The sequence below is a fragment of the Zea mays genome, chromosome 4, assembly GCF_902167145.1.
Source record: "Zea mays cultivar B73 chromosome 4, Zm-B73-REFERENCE-NAM-5.0, whole genome shotgun sequence".
NCBI lineage: Eukaryota > Viridiplantae > Streptophyta > Magnoliopsida > Poales > Poaceae > Zea > Zea mays.
Genome location: NC_050099.1, coordinates 104,074,325 through 104,089,028, shown reverse-complemented (window position 1 = coordinate 104,089,028; position 14,704 = coordinate 104,074,325).

The window sequence follows — 14,704 nt, the reverse complement described above, 5'->3', positions numbered from 1 at the left end:
CGTTGGACCCGAACCAGGAGACCCTTTCTCTTCGAGAGGCCCAGAGCCAGAAGAGGAAGGCCACAAGTCCAACGCCCCTGGAGGACGAGTTGGACCAAGAGATCAGGAATATGGAGATGCTTCATCAGCAAGTGCAAAAGAAGAAGGAAAAAATGGCTCGGCTGGCTGACCTGCAAAGGCAGATTGATGAAGCCACTGAAGAAGTACGCCATCTTGCTCAAGATGAGCAAGAACGAAGGCCCCAGCACAGGGAGCTTCATCAAGAAGGATTGTTTGATGATGATGGATGGTATGATGATTCTCATCATGGAAATTTTGCTTTTGATGATGCTTCTCCTCTGTCAACAGAACTGCAGGCTACACCTTGGCCTCCATCTTACAAACCACCTCAGCTTCCCATGTACGACGGGCACTCAGATCCGAAGCAGTTTCTGATGAGCTACGAAGCTACCATATCTTCATATGGAGGCAATACTGCAGTCATGGCAAAATCTTTTGTCATGGCAGACAAGAATGTTGCACAAACCTGGTACTCCTCTCTTCGGCCAGGAACAATCACATCATGACAGAAGCTGAAGGACATGCTGATCACCAGTTTCCAAGGGTTTCAGACGAAGCCGGTTACTGCTCAAGCTTTGTTCCAGTGCACGCAGGATCACGAGGAATACCTTTAGGCGTATGTCCGAAGGTTCTTGTGTCTGAGGGCACAAGCGCCAACAGTGCCCAATGAAATTGTCATTGAGGCCATGATCAAGGGGCTTCGGCCAGGACCTTCGGCCCAATACTTTGCCAGGAAACCCCCTCAGACCTTGGAAAAATTGCTTCAGAAGATGGATGAATACATCCGCGCTGATAATGACTTTCGTCAAAGAAGGGAGGAAGCTTACAGATTCTCCGAGATGACCAGGGGCTTCCGAGGGAGGATTCACCCAAGGCACATCAGATCAATCCACTCTACTCAGAATGATGACAGAGGAGGTCAGAAGCAGAGGCCGCAATATTCCTCCCAGGCTTCGGGGCAGCAACAAAGCTATCCTCGGCCTCCAGCTCCAAGGGGCAGAGGCGCTAGGGGCTTCGGCGGAAGGTTTGGGGATCAGCCCAGGAAAATTTATTGCCTATTCTGCGGTGAGGACAAGGGCCATACTACAAGGATGTGCCATGTCACCATCCAGAAACAGAAGGACATAGCAGAAGCTGCAGCTCAACAAAACTAGCCGAAGCATGTTATGCATACTGCTTCGTATCATTCACCGTACATACCAGAGTATGTGGGTAACCATCCTGCAGTTTCTGTTGCTTCGGCAAGCCAACCTCAGGCATCTTGGCAATAGCCTCCACCTCCACCACCAATGCAACCCGCATATCCCCAGGGCCAGCAGCCAGAAGGGAGCCAGCACACTCATCAACAGCGAAACTTCAGGGAGCAGTCCGAAGCTCGCACAGTCAACAGTACTGTGCCAGAATCAAAGCACATCTACTAAGAGATATCCTACCTCTGAAACAGTTTTTACATTCGTCATCATTTTCCTTTTCAATAAAGAAGCAATCATTGAAAGCCTAGTCCTTTTGTTGTTTTCAATTTCTTGTAATAGCTTTGTCATTGTCATGATATAATATACCTTCTTCACAGACTCACGAAGTTCCAAAAGTCAGTAAAACACGAAAGTTGTTCTCAAGAGAACGCGGGGTTCACAATTATATTACAAGATTTGCCAAAGCAACAAAAAGTCGTTCTAAGGAACGCAGTGTAAGTTTGCCGAAACAAACAAAAAGTCGTTCCTAAGGGAGCGCAGCGTAAGTTTTCTGCTCAAAAGTCGTTCCAAAGGGAATGCAGAGCTTACAACGAAAAATAAACGCTGATTCCGCCGAAGTATAAGGCGAAGCGCGAAAAGTCAATGCGAATACCGCTGAAGTAGAAGGCAAAGAAGCTCCTAAGGGGGCTTACAGCGAAAAGTCAGCGCTGATACACCGAAAAATAAGCGGTGAAGCCGAAAAATAAACGGCGAAGAGATTGTGTGTTCTACTGAGGGAATGTGTGTGTATCTTCGGCAAAAACTTCATTCGCATACCATAACATCATCACATCATTCACATAACATGACATCATACATCATATTGCATCAATGGCACAAGAAGGGGATACAATGTTGATCTTCGGAAATTATTTCAAAGAAGTTGTGCCAAAGCACAAAATAAGTTTTGAAGAAGTACAGCTTTATCAACTTTAATATCAAAGGAGATCTATTGCTTACGAAGCATAATATTTTCACAGAATATGGATATTCTTCACGAAGCATGAAAAGAAGGGAAGGTGTTTTTTCTCCGAAGACTCAAAAACGGTATGTACGTAAAGTTTCATGCATCGTAAAGAACTGAATTACAAACAGCTTATATATTACATTCAAAACTATAAAATATTACACACTTTGTTCAGCAAATATTACATCAATATTCCGAATGATTTCACAACAATAGCTATTCTTCTTTTAAAACTGCTTCCGTAGCTTCGTTTAGTAGTTGAGTCACAGCTTCGTCCATAATAGCTTCGGCCATCTTAGTAATTTCATCTTCCTTTTTTGCTTCAGGGTCGGCCAATGACTCGAAGGGCTCCGGGGGAGGAGATAGTTCAGCTACGATACAAAATATGAATAAGTTCGAAGTCACAAAAATAAAACATAAAGTTAAAAACAATTAGGCAATACCTATCTGCCTCTCAAGTTCCACAGCTTTCTCAGCTACCTTCGCTGCTTCTCTCGTATCATGAGTATCTTTTTTGCTCTTTTTTATTATCTCATGGGCCATCCCTCGGCGGCCATTTTTCTAAACGTTAGTAAAGAATTTTCCACCAACTAAGCTTGCTTCGGCCGAGGGATCCTTCGTGTCGTCAATAGAGAAAGCAGCTTCGGTTTGGGCCAGAATCTTCACATGTTCGCATCCTGCTTTCTCCAAAATGGATGCGACTCCTCTTGCACCAGAAAAGGCGCAGACGTCCCCACGGCCACTCAAAACTTCCTCAAAAGCTTCGGCTTCGCCGCTAATCCATTCAATTGGACCTTCAGGATCGCCCAGTACGAAGTTGTCTTCATTTGAATATGCGCCAATATTGGCGAAGCTAGTTTTTATCTTTTGTACACATGCTATAGATTTTTCATAGCATCTTTCTTTTGAAGAGCGAAGCTCTACAACTGTTTTCCCCAGTAATTTTTCCAGTAGTCACTGGTGTCTCGGTCAGCTTCGGCAATAGCACATTTTAATTTTGCCTCTGCCAGCTGTTTCCGGAGATCCTCAATTTCGCTTCTCTGGGCTTCAGCTTGGGCTTTGGAAGTAACTTCGTCTTCTTTTATTTTGTTCAATAATGAGTTTAAAATCTTATCTTTTTCAAGACCTTCATTCCTTAGTTCAATTACTTCGGAACGAAGGTTGTTCAAAGCTATAGTACATCCTTCATCTTTGGTGCTTTTTTGTGCCCTGAGGGCGTTGCTAAGAATGAGGCCCTGCGAAAGAAGTGTGTAATTAAGTATAAGCAAATAAAATAAATCTTGGTTTTTTAATATAAAAAAATTCATTCTCATACCTTTAGGCTATTATATGCTAAGTTGTCCGCCAGTTCATCTTTCGATAGCACCGAATGTCCATCTTCTAGCGTCGGGAATCCGAAGCTTTTGCCCATTTCCCGGCAGACAGAAATTTCCTTACTGTCTGGGAGACAATACAAGAAATCTTCTTCTCCACTTCCATTAAAAATCAATGCCCCTTTGGATATTTCAATTTTTGGGCATAAAATTGAGCTTCTCGCTTTTCTTTTTCAGACAACCTTTTTCCCGAAGCATGTCGCACAATATAATCAACAATTTCGGAAGATGCTTTGGGAGTAGGAGTGGCAGCCTGTTCTGATAGAGTCTGTTCTGAAGCTTCTTTTTCCAGGGATTTCTTTTTGGCGGGCTCTGAGGGCCCAGCTTCGGTCTCGACATGACTTTTTGTAGCTTCGGCTTAAGTTTGTGTTGTTTCAATTCGCGTTTTTGAAACTTCGGCTGTTTTTCTTGGAGTAGAGTTTGTACTCTTTATTTCCTCCAGTACATCTAGTACGTGGACCATCCTTTTCCTCTTCGGGGTAACTGTAAGATCTTTTTGTGCCTTCGGCACTGTCACCTCTGCCGAAGGACTTGTAACTTCTGATATCTTTTTTCTCTCGACCTCTGCCTCTTTAACATTATCGACCTTCGGCTCACCCAATTTGGCCAATGGTACCTTTGGCGTTGCAGTCGGCTCTTCAGTCTTCTGCATAAGCGCAGTTTCTTTGGCTTCAGTAGCCGAAGAGGTCTCACCGCCAAATTCGGGCACTGTGACCATTTCAATGTAGCGTGGTCGGTGTGTGAGAACCTTCACTTTTTTCCTCTTCGGCGCAGGCTCACTAGAGGCAGCCGAAGCAACATCCTTCACAAGAGCCGCACCTTTTCTTTTCTGACCCCATAGTGGGTAGCGGTAGTCAGGGTACATGAACCCAATAGCATCAAAAACTCTGTTTAGTCTCTTCTTTTTCCAGTTCCTGAAGGCCGCAGACAATGTGTTATCTTCTGCTCTAGAGTACGGCCCAACCAATTCATCACTTGTAGCTTCGATACATTTCAACCAGTCATCATCCGGCTCAACAAACTTACCTTCATATCTGAAAGGTGTACTTTAACCGAACTAGCTCTCCTTCGCTAGTCTTATCGACAGTCTCCTTCGGCATTTCCCACTTTTCTACAAGTGGCCATACTCTAAAAGCTATATGCTCCTGGATCAGGTCCCTTGTCCCGATGAAAGAACAAACTATGCCAAAGGCTCTTCGGCATCCTTCGGCCGCCTCATCAATCTCTACCTTCGGTTTTCGAAGGTCGAAGCGCTGCCAGATAGGGCGCATAATTATTTCTTTAATGTCTTCTCGTGCCTTTAAATCATTTTTCACATAGAACCATTCTTTCATCCAGTCTCCGGGCCACCTCTTCCGAAAAGTCGGTACTGGGGAGCTTGAGCCAGAGCGGGCAACGAAGCTATAACAGCCAAAATTATTATGATACTACTCTTTAACCCAGGGCTTCGTCTCATATTGCAGTTCATGCATACTGCAGAAGCTTTTTGCATTTGGCTCCAAGCACTGGCTCTTCACAGCCCAGACGAAGATTCCCATTCTTATGATTGCTCTGGGAGTAATTTGGTGAAGAAAATTTTGGAATATCTTTAAAACTTCAACCACAAATCCGCTTAAAGGGAACCGAAGCCCAGCTTTCAAAAAGCTTCGGAAGATTACGACTTCATTCTCTTCGGGAGTAGGAGCAGTCTTGTCTCCATTGTCAGCCCTCACCAGAGACATATCTCGAAAATATCTTCCCCTCATATTGTCAAGATGACTCTGTTTAATAGTTGATTTTCCGAAGACTACGTGACTTGGTCGCCACGGTCGATCTTCGGAGTCCTCCCCCCCCCCCACTTTCAACATCATAACTGTCACTATCACCGGTGTCTTCAGATAAACCTTCTAAAATCTCCCTAGTGATCTTCTCTGTATTTGTCTTTGCTATTGATTCAAGAAACCCAAGATTCTTCTCCTCAGAAAGGCTCAGCTTCGTTGCGGCAACAGCTTTTTAATCTTCAGACATCTTCAGAAATGTTGAAAAAGCACTCTCAAGGCCGAAGCTTAGAAAATTTAAAAACCAAGCAAGTGTTGGTGCGCAAGAGCTAAAAATTGGGAAAGCAAGAGCAGATGGCAAGAAAGCGTGCCAAATGTGCTCGCGGTGTGCTCTTATTTATACGCCTAGAGCGTTGCAAGTGGGAGGGCCCCGCTTGTCATTGACTGTTGCTATTCTAGCAAAGGGAAGGTGTTTTTCGGACCTTCGGCTTAAGGCCTTCGTCCATATCGCAATCTGAATTTATCATTCTAACAAATTAATATTGCGAGGGGCTACTGTTGGGGGCCTTCGGCTTCCGAAGGTCCTCAAAAACATGTTTTAACAATGTTTCTAGAGTATGATACATGAACAGGTACCTTCGGACTTATGTCAAAGCCACAGTGTGAAGAAGCATAAAGAATACGAAGGATGGCGCATAGCCGAAGCTATGCGCAGAGGAGCTTTGGCATGATAGCAGAAAAGGAAACCGACTTAAAGAGGGAAAGGCTATTTAGACCCTGATGGATTACTATAGAGTTATTAGCAAATGAAAAGGGCATGGGTGTAATTTTACATGGGCTGCGTCCCGTGCCTATAAATAGATGAACAGTGCTCCCGTACTGTTCACACTGACTTGGCTTTTGCTTTTGCGTCACGCTTGTACTTTCACCTTCTTTCAAGCCGGAGGTACCTTTGTAACTTACTTTCATTTCTATTTTTCCATAATAATGAAATAGAGATGAGTTGATGGTAATACATAACTGTCTATGTTACTTTTTGTATTTCATATGTCTCCTTCGTTATTTATATGTTATATTGACGAAGGTACGTCCTCCATAACCTTCGTCCGAAAATCATTATCTCTCAAGGGAAATAATGCTTCGAAGGACGAAGGACTTTAATGTTTAACATTTTCTGTGTTGCCTTGTTCTTAACTCATAGCATTTGAGAACAAGTCCCCAACAAGAATTTTGGGAGAAATTGATAATGCGCAAATAAATCCTCCTAAGAGTCCCAAAGAACATAAAGGAGATGATTGAAGGTTTAAGTTCATTCAAGACCCTAAAATGAGTGGATGAAACCCTTAACACACCAGCCGACGAAGAAAACCCTAGTGTAACCACTGTTTTAATACTGTTTCACCATACGTAGTATTTACAAATTGGCATATCATTAATATTTGTGTACCTTATTCATTGCATTCGATAGATTGTAATCTCGCTGACAGAGAGTACATCCTTGTTCCAGAGCAAGGAGTTGCTCAGGAGGTAGTCCAGGAGCCAGCACCAGAGCTTGCCATCGAGGATCTGCCTGCCCCAGGTTTGAAAGGCAAGCCCCGGTTTTATGCATAACCATTATATATGCTATTTTACTACACTTAATGTTTGTAGGCTTGTACTATGCACTTAAGTGTAGGAGTTGACTGCAACCTTAGTTGCATGAACTCAAGGTTCCTTTTGAGATGGATACTAGTATGCTAGGTCGAGTAGCTGCTTTACTAATTAGGGATCTCGGTAGAAGTCGAGTGATTTTTCTAGCACTCGCGCGAGGTCAAGAAATTGGTTGTATCCATTTTTATATCATAATGATGATGGTCTTTGGACAACGATCCATGGGGATGCATTGTCTACGAGACAGAAATTGGAATAAGGATTAAGGTGTGGTACCGTGTGTCAAGCGTTTGAATGTACTAAGCACATGCCGAGAAATATGGTAAATCGGTAAGCCTAGTACCTGAGTGAACCTGGCAGCAGATTGCCCTCCTCATGCGACCTGAGACGTGGTCTCCCATTCCGGTTATGGTGGGTACAAGTGCGGTCACTGCATGGTGGCAGTCGGGGTCATTGAGGAATTGTACGCCAAGGTGGTGAGCCCCTCTATGCTGACGTGGAATCGATGGGGACGGTTGGTGTGTGTGTGGGGACGGAGTGCCTCGCCACATCGTGTGTTAAGGTTAACCTTGCAAGGATAAAAACTTGATTCGAATCGTCTGCTTCTTGTAGCTAATGAGACTGCTTGATCCATGCTGCTACATTTAGTAACAAGTGGAAATATGTTGATTTGCAAAAGATGTTGATTGCTAAAATGCTTGATACCATGTATGATTAGCTAGGTACACATTTAGTCTTAAGAGAATCACACTAAAACTTGGAAAGCAAAAACTTGATTTTAGACTCAGCTAGTGCTTTTGGCTACCCAAACCCCTCAACCAAACAGTTGCATGTCTAGAGGTAGAGGAGTAGACTCCTCACACCGGGTAAGTCTAGCTGAGTATTAGTATACTCAGCCTTGCTTGTGGCATAATTTTTACAGGTTCTCTAGAGGATATGGTTGCTGGAGTGACTTGGTCGTCCATCTTGCCACCGGGTTGGACAGACGAGTGGGACCCTACCTCAGCAGAGGAGGAGCATGAGGAGTGAGGGGCCAGGCTTCCCCATCCCTCTGTTCATTTACCGTTAGTTATATTCCGCTGCATTTCGATCAATGATCGCTACTTTTGCAAAACTCCGATGATATTGTAATAATCTTAAGTACTTATTTAATATATGGTTTTATGCTTTATTGTATTTGCTTTGTGCCTCACCTTCGAGTGAGTACGTGGTACTTGATCCTGTTAGTGGCCTTGTCGCACTAGATTCGAGGGACTGACGGTTTATTCCTATTTAAGTGTGGTCTAGCCTTTAAGGTGGGACTTGGACACTTAAGTTGGAATAATTTGGGCGGTTCCACCACAGCTGGACTGTCCGGTGTGCCACCGGACTGTCCGGTGCGTGTCACACCCAGTTTTAGAAGGCAAACCAAATGCGAACCATGTACGTGCCAGGATCAGTAATTCACGTACACAGCAGTTACATAACATGGACATCATCACACAGTGCTCAAAATAGTATTAAAAAGGGAAATAATAGTCGATTACATCATACGTCTGAGACGTCCATATAGTCCTTACAATAAATCAAAGTGCGAAAACGAAACGTAGATAACCGCGGCCTTCACAGGCAGCCGACTGGGGGTTGCCGCTAACCCACGCCTAGAACTCGTCGTAGTCTTGGAACTCCTGGAAGTCTCCTTCCACAGCTTCATCTTCGCCTGAGCAGTGGTTGCAATGCTGACAACCTGAGGATGGGGGGGGGTTTGGTGTGTAGAGCAAGGGTGAGTACACATCAACATACTCAGCAAGTATCCTGTTTGGCTATAGTTGACTAGCTTTATGTGGGGATAAGTTAAGCAGTTGCTTTTAGTTGGTCAGATTATTATTTTACTAATAGAAAGCCAGGTTTTAGCATTAACCCAAGTTATTAGCCCGATGTACTCTTTCCAAACAGAAAGAATACCACTTACCAGTACCATAGTCATAACCAGAACCATCAATCTCATTGCCACCTGTAAACCAAAATGTCTCTGATCAAGTACCACTAATCACTGGAGCTCCCTTGGCCGCTCATAACCGCGAGCACGGCTGATATATCAGTTTTCAAACACTCTGCAGAGGTTGTGCACTTTACCCACAAGTCGTGATTCCCTTTCTGCCCGGAGAGAGCTACTCCCCATTGACCACTACCTAGGTGACCTAGCGGGGCATCACTATGTAGCCTTTACAAAGATTCCCCGGAGCTGTAGCCACCCGTTAGGTTTCCTAAATGTACCGCACTCCTCCCCAAGGGACAAATCAACCTTGGCAGAGCGAGCCGCATACACTGAGCCCCATTGACGGCATGACGGCGAAGCGAACTACACCCCGGATCCTCTAATTATTCAGCTAAGGGCATCCCATTCCACCCTCATGGTTGCACTGTTTTCCTGGGCGGTCATCCATAGAACAGGTCCTTACGGAGAGGCACTCGAGAAACCGTTCGAGCCCCCTTAAACGCCACAAGTACAACATCATAATAAGAGAAGGGAAAACAGCGTATCATAGATAATCTCATCATGTTCATTGATTAGAGTTTGAGCAATAGCATAAAGCTAAACAATAATAATCCAACCCAAATAGGTAAACAAGGACATGGACAACAAAACTAGTCAATCCTTAGGCATAAATGTGTAAAGCGAGAGGTGAATTAAAGAATGAATAGGACAGAGATAGGTCAAGGGACACTTGCCTCCACCAACCGACTGCTGCTCAGGGGCTTCTCCTGCGAGTTCCTCGGTCTCTTCAACCGGATCGTTCTCTATGCGAGTGCAAACATACATACATCCATCCATTGAAATTAGGAAACCAACAATACACCATACAAGAGAACAAGTAGATTAAACATGCATAGAATATCACATACGATAATGAATTTACCATGGTTAGAAAGAGGCGGGGAAAGGTCTCGCGAGGGTTAAAGCTTATGCTCGAGGCGCATTACGGGTAGGCGAATAACTAGACGTTACGCGCTCTAGTTCCAGTTGGTTCTAACAAAAGGATTAGCTACATGCACTAATGTAAACGTGACCACTTTTAGTAGATTAACATTGAATGAGATAGATGATTTGCTATACAAATTAACTAACGTAACCAATTTCCAAATTGAGACTCCTATCTTATTAATATAAACACGTGATTAGCGCGCATAGGACACCGGGGGGGGGGGGTAGACGGGGCGTCTGGGGGTAGACAGGGGCACGACGGGTCATGCCAAGGCACGCGCACTACGCGAGCACGCGCGCGAGGCCGCACTCACACGCCACGAACTAGCCGTGCGCACGTCGGGGCCGTGCGCTAGCCGAGCTCAAGGCCGCGCGCCATGGGCACGCTGGGCCGAGCTCGAGGCCACGCCGGGACCGTCACGACGCGAGCAAGGCACGGCGAGGCGAGCGGGCAAGCACGCCGGGGCAAGCGAGCACGGGCGAGCGAGGACACGGCCGGCCACCACGCCGGGGCGAGGACGGCGCGGTCGAGCCGGGCACGGGGGCGGGCGGCCGAGCCGGGGCAGGGCTCGCCGGGGGGCGGCCGAGCCGGGCACGGGGGTGGCCGAGCCGGGGCACGGGACGGGGCGGGGCGGCTCGCCGGAGCGAGGCCGGGTGAGGGCGGGGCGAGGCGACGCAGGGGCGGGCTCGCCGGAGGGGGGCAGGCGCGGGCGCGGCGAGGCAGGGGGGCGGGCTCGCCGAACGCGGCCGAGGGCGGCCGGGGCGAGGCCGGGCGCCGGCGAGCGCGGGACGAAGCCGCGGCGGCGCGGGGCGAGGCCTGGCGCGGCCAGGCGCGGCGAGGCGGGGCCGAGGCGGGCTCGCCGGGGGACGGCCGAGCCGGGTGCGGGGAGGGGCGGGGCGCAGGGCCGAGGCAGCGAGCGTGGCCGAGCGGGGCCGGGCGCGGCAGGGTCGGGGTGCGGCAGGGCGGGGCCGGCGCGGGACGGGCTCACCGGGGCAGCCGAGCCGGGCGGCCGAGCTCGCCGGGGCCGGGCGAGCGCGCCCATGGCGCGGGGGAGGGCGGCGACGAGAGGGGGAAGGAGGAGGGAGGGGAGGGAGAAGGGGGAGGAGGGGGGAAGCCTCACTGTGGGCGGGGGAGGGCGCGACGGCGGTGCTAGGGCGGCGGCGGCTAGGGTTAGGGGAGAGGGAGTTGGGGGAGGGGATGACGGGCGGGGCCCGCGGGAGAGGAGAGAGAGGGAATTTGGGGGGGGGGGGGAGGGGCAGCTGGGCCGCTTGGGCCCAAAGGGGGAAGGGGGAGCGCGGCTGGGCCGCCAGGACGGCCCACGGCGGGGGGGGGGGGGGGGAAGGGGGGCGGCTAGGCTGCCAGCTGGGCCGGCGCGAAGGGGGAGGGGGCGGCTGGGCCAAAAGGGAGAAGTTTTCTAATTTCCATATTTTCTTATATGCCTAATTCTCCAATTCACCTGACCACAAGCAGAAGAGTGCATAATCCGGCATGATGCAACAACCAAAAATAGTTCTAGGTTTTGCTTACACAAGATGTCGAGCTAATTCTCGCTATAACTTTTGGAAAAGATCAAGGCTTAGCGAGAAGAAAAGGGAAAAGGAAAGGGTAACACCTGAATTTGGTGAGAGAAAAGAAGAAAAAAAAATCTACCCCCAAATTCAGGGCGTTACAGTGCGCCAAGCGGAGCAACGGCTAGCCAGCGCAACGGTCAGCTGCAACGGTCGCCTGCAACGTGAATAGTGAAGAACAGTGCGCGCAGAAGTCAGAGCAACCGTCAGAGGCGCACCGGACAGTGCACAGTACCTGCCCGGTGCGGCACCGGACTGTTCGGTGTGACCAGAAGTGAAAGCTCTAAAGGTCGAAACCGTTAGAACCCTAACAGTTGGGTGACGTTGCTGGCGCACCGGACAGTGTCCGGTGCACCCATCGACAGCAGCCTGCCCCAACGGTTGAATTGATGGTTGGGGGCTATAAATACCCTCGAACCACCTCCACTCCAACCATCCAAGCATTCACAATAGTGCATTCAATACAAGAGCAATACACTACACTCCAAGACACAAATCAAAGCCTCTGATCCAATCAAAGTCCACAATTCAACTCTAGTATTTTAGGACTTGTGAGAAGATCGTCTCGTGTTTCTTTGTTGCTCTTATTGTTTGGTTGGCTTTCTTGTTTCTCTCATTCTTACTCTCAAAGCCTTTTAAGCGAAGCAAGAAACACCAATTGTGTGGTGGTCCTTGCAGGGTCTAAGTGACCGGGGAAATCAAGGAAGAAAGCTCACTTGGTCTAAGTGACCGTTTGAGAGAGGGAAAGGGTTGAAAGAGACCTGGTCTTTGTGACCACCTCAACGGGGACTAGGTTCTTTGGAACCGAACCTCGGTAAAACAAATCACCATGTCATCCGCTTTATTTTTCTTGGTTGATTTGTTTTCCCCTCTCTCTCGAACTTGGATTATATTCTAACGCTAACCCCGGCTTGAAGTGTGCTTAAAGTTTGTAAATTTCAGTTTCCGCCTATCCACCCCCCTCTAGGCGACTTTCAATTGGTATCAGAGCCCGGTACTTCATTAGAGTCCGCCAAGAGGGAGATGGAAACGGGCACAAGCCACGGGAAGGCTCTATCAAGGGAGTCCGGCGCCAAAGGAAGGGAGGAATCACCTCCCCGCGTCAAGTCGCATTGAAGTGGCGACAAGAAGAAAAAGATGAAGAAAGTGGTCTACTACGAGACCGACTCTTCATCGCCCTCCACCTCCGGCTCCAACGCGTCGTCAGTCACTTCTAAGCGCCATGAGCGCAAGAAGTTTAGTAAGATCCGCCTACGCTATCCCCGCATTTCCAAACGCACTCCTTTACTTTTTGTCCCATTAGGCAAACCACCGGTTTTTGATGGTGAAGATTATTGTATGTGGAGTGATAAAATGAAACATCACCTAACCTCACTCCACGCAAGTATATGGGACATTGTTGAATTTGGAGCGCAGGTACCATTCGTAGGGGATGAAGGATATGATTCGGACGAGGTCGCCCAAATCCGGTACTTCAACTCCCAAGCCACTACTATACTCCTCGCCTCTCTATGTCGAGAGGAGTATAATAAGGTGCAAGGGTTGAAGAGTGCCAAGGAAATTTGGGACGTGCTCAAGACCATGCACGAGGGAGATGAGGTGACCAAGATCACCAAACGGGAGATGGTCGAGGGGGAGCTTGGTCGTTTCGTCCTCAACCAAGGAGAGGAGCCACAAGCTATGTACAACCGACTCAAGACCTCGGTGAATCAAGTGCGCAACCTCGGGAGCACCAAATGGGGATGACCATGAAATGATCAAGGTTATTCTAAGATCACTCATTTTTCGTAATCCTACTCAAGTTCAATTAATACGTGGTGATCCTAGATATAAGCTAATGTCTCTCGAGGAAGTAATAGGGAAGTTTGTGAGCTTTGAACTTATGATCAAAGGCTCCAAACAAATTGTCAAGTTGGAACAAGGCGCCACCTCCACACCCGAGGTGCAACCCATCGCATTCAAAGCGACGGAGGAGAAGAAAGAAGAGTCTACATCAAGTAGGCTCCCCATCGACGCCTCCAAGCTCAACAATGAGGAGATGGCGCTCATCATCAAAAGCTTCCATCAAATCCTCAAGCAAAGGAGGGGTAAGGACTACAAACCCCGCTCCAAAAGGGTGTGCTACAAGTGTGGTAAGCCCGGTCATTTTATCGCTAAATGCCCTATGTCTAGTGATAGTGACAGGGACAACGACAAGAAGGGAAAGAAGAATGAGAAGAAAAGATACAACAAGAAGAAGGGCGGCGATGCCCACGTGTGTCGGGAATGGGACTCCGATGAGAGCTCCACCGACTCCTCCTCCGACGAGGACGCTGCCAACATCGCCGTCAACAAGGGACTTCTCTTTCCCAACGTCGGCCACAAATGCTTCATGGCAAAGGACGGCAAGAAAAAGAAGGTACAAACTAGAACCACCCCCAAGTATACTACATCTAGTGATGAGGGTAGTTCTAGTGATGATGAAGATAACTTGCTTAGTATTTTTGCCAACCTTAACATGCAATAAAAAGAAAAATTAAATGAATTAATAGGTGCTATTCATGAGAAGGATGAACTCTTGGATAGCCAAGAGGAATTCCTTATTAAGGAAAATAAAAAGCATGTTAAGGTAAAGAATGCTTATGCTCAGGTGATAGAAAAATGTGAAAACTTGACTAAAGAGCTTAGCATTTGCCATGACACTATATCCAACCTTAGAATTGAGAATGTTAGTTTAACTACTAAGGTTGAAAAATCAAATGTTTGTCATGATTCAATTGTCAATCTTAAAAATGAAAATGCTAGTTTGATTACTAAGATTGATAAATTGAATGAATCATTTTCTAGCCTTAGGGATGAAAATGCTAGATTAATTTCTAAGGCTAAAGATTTAAATGTTTGCAATGATGCTGTTTCCAATCTTAGAAATGAGAATGCTATTTTACATGCTAAGATTGAAGAATTAAATGTTTGCAAACCATCTACATCTACTGTTGATCATGTCTCTATTTGTACTAAATGTAGAGATGTAAATGTTGACGCTATCCATGATCACTTGGCTTTAATTAAACAACAAAATGATTATATAGCTTAATTAACTAGTAAAATCAATGAGCATGAAATTGAAAATGAAAATTTTAAATTTGCTAGAA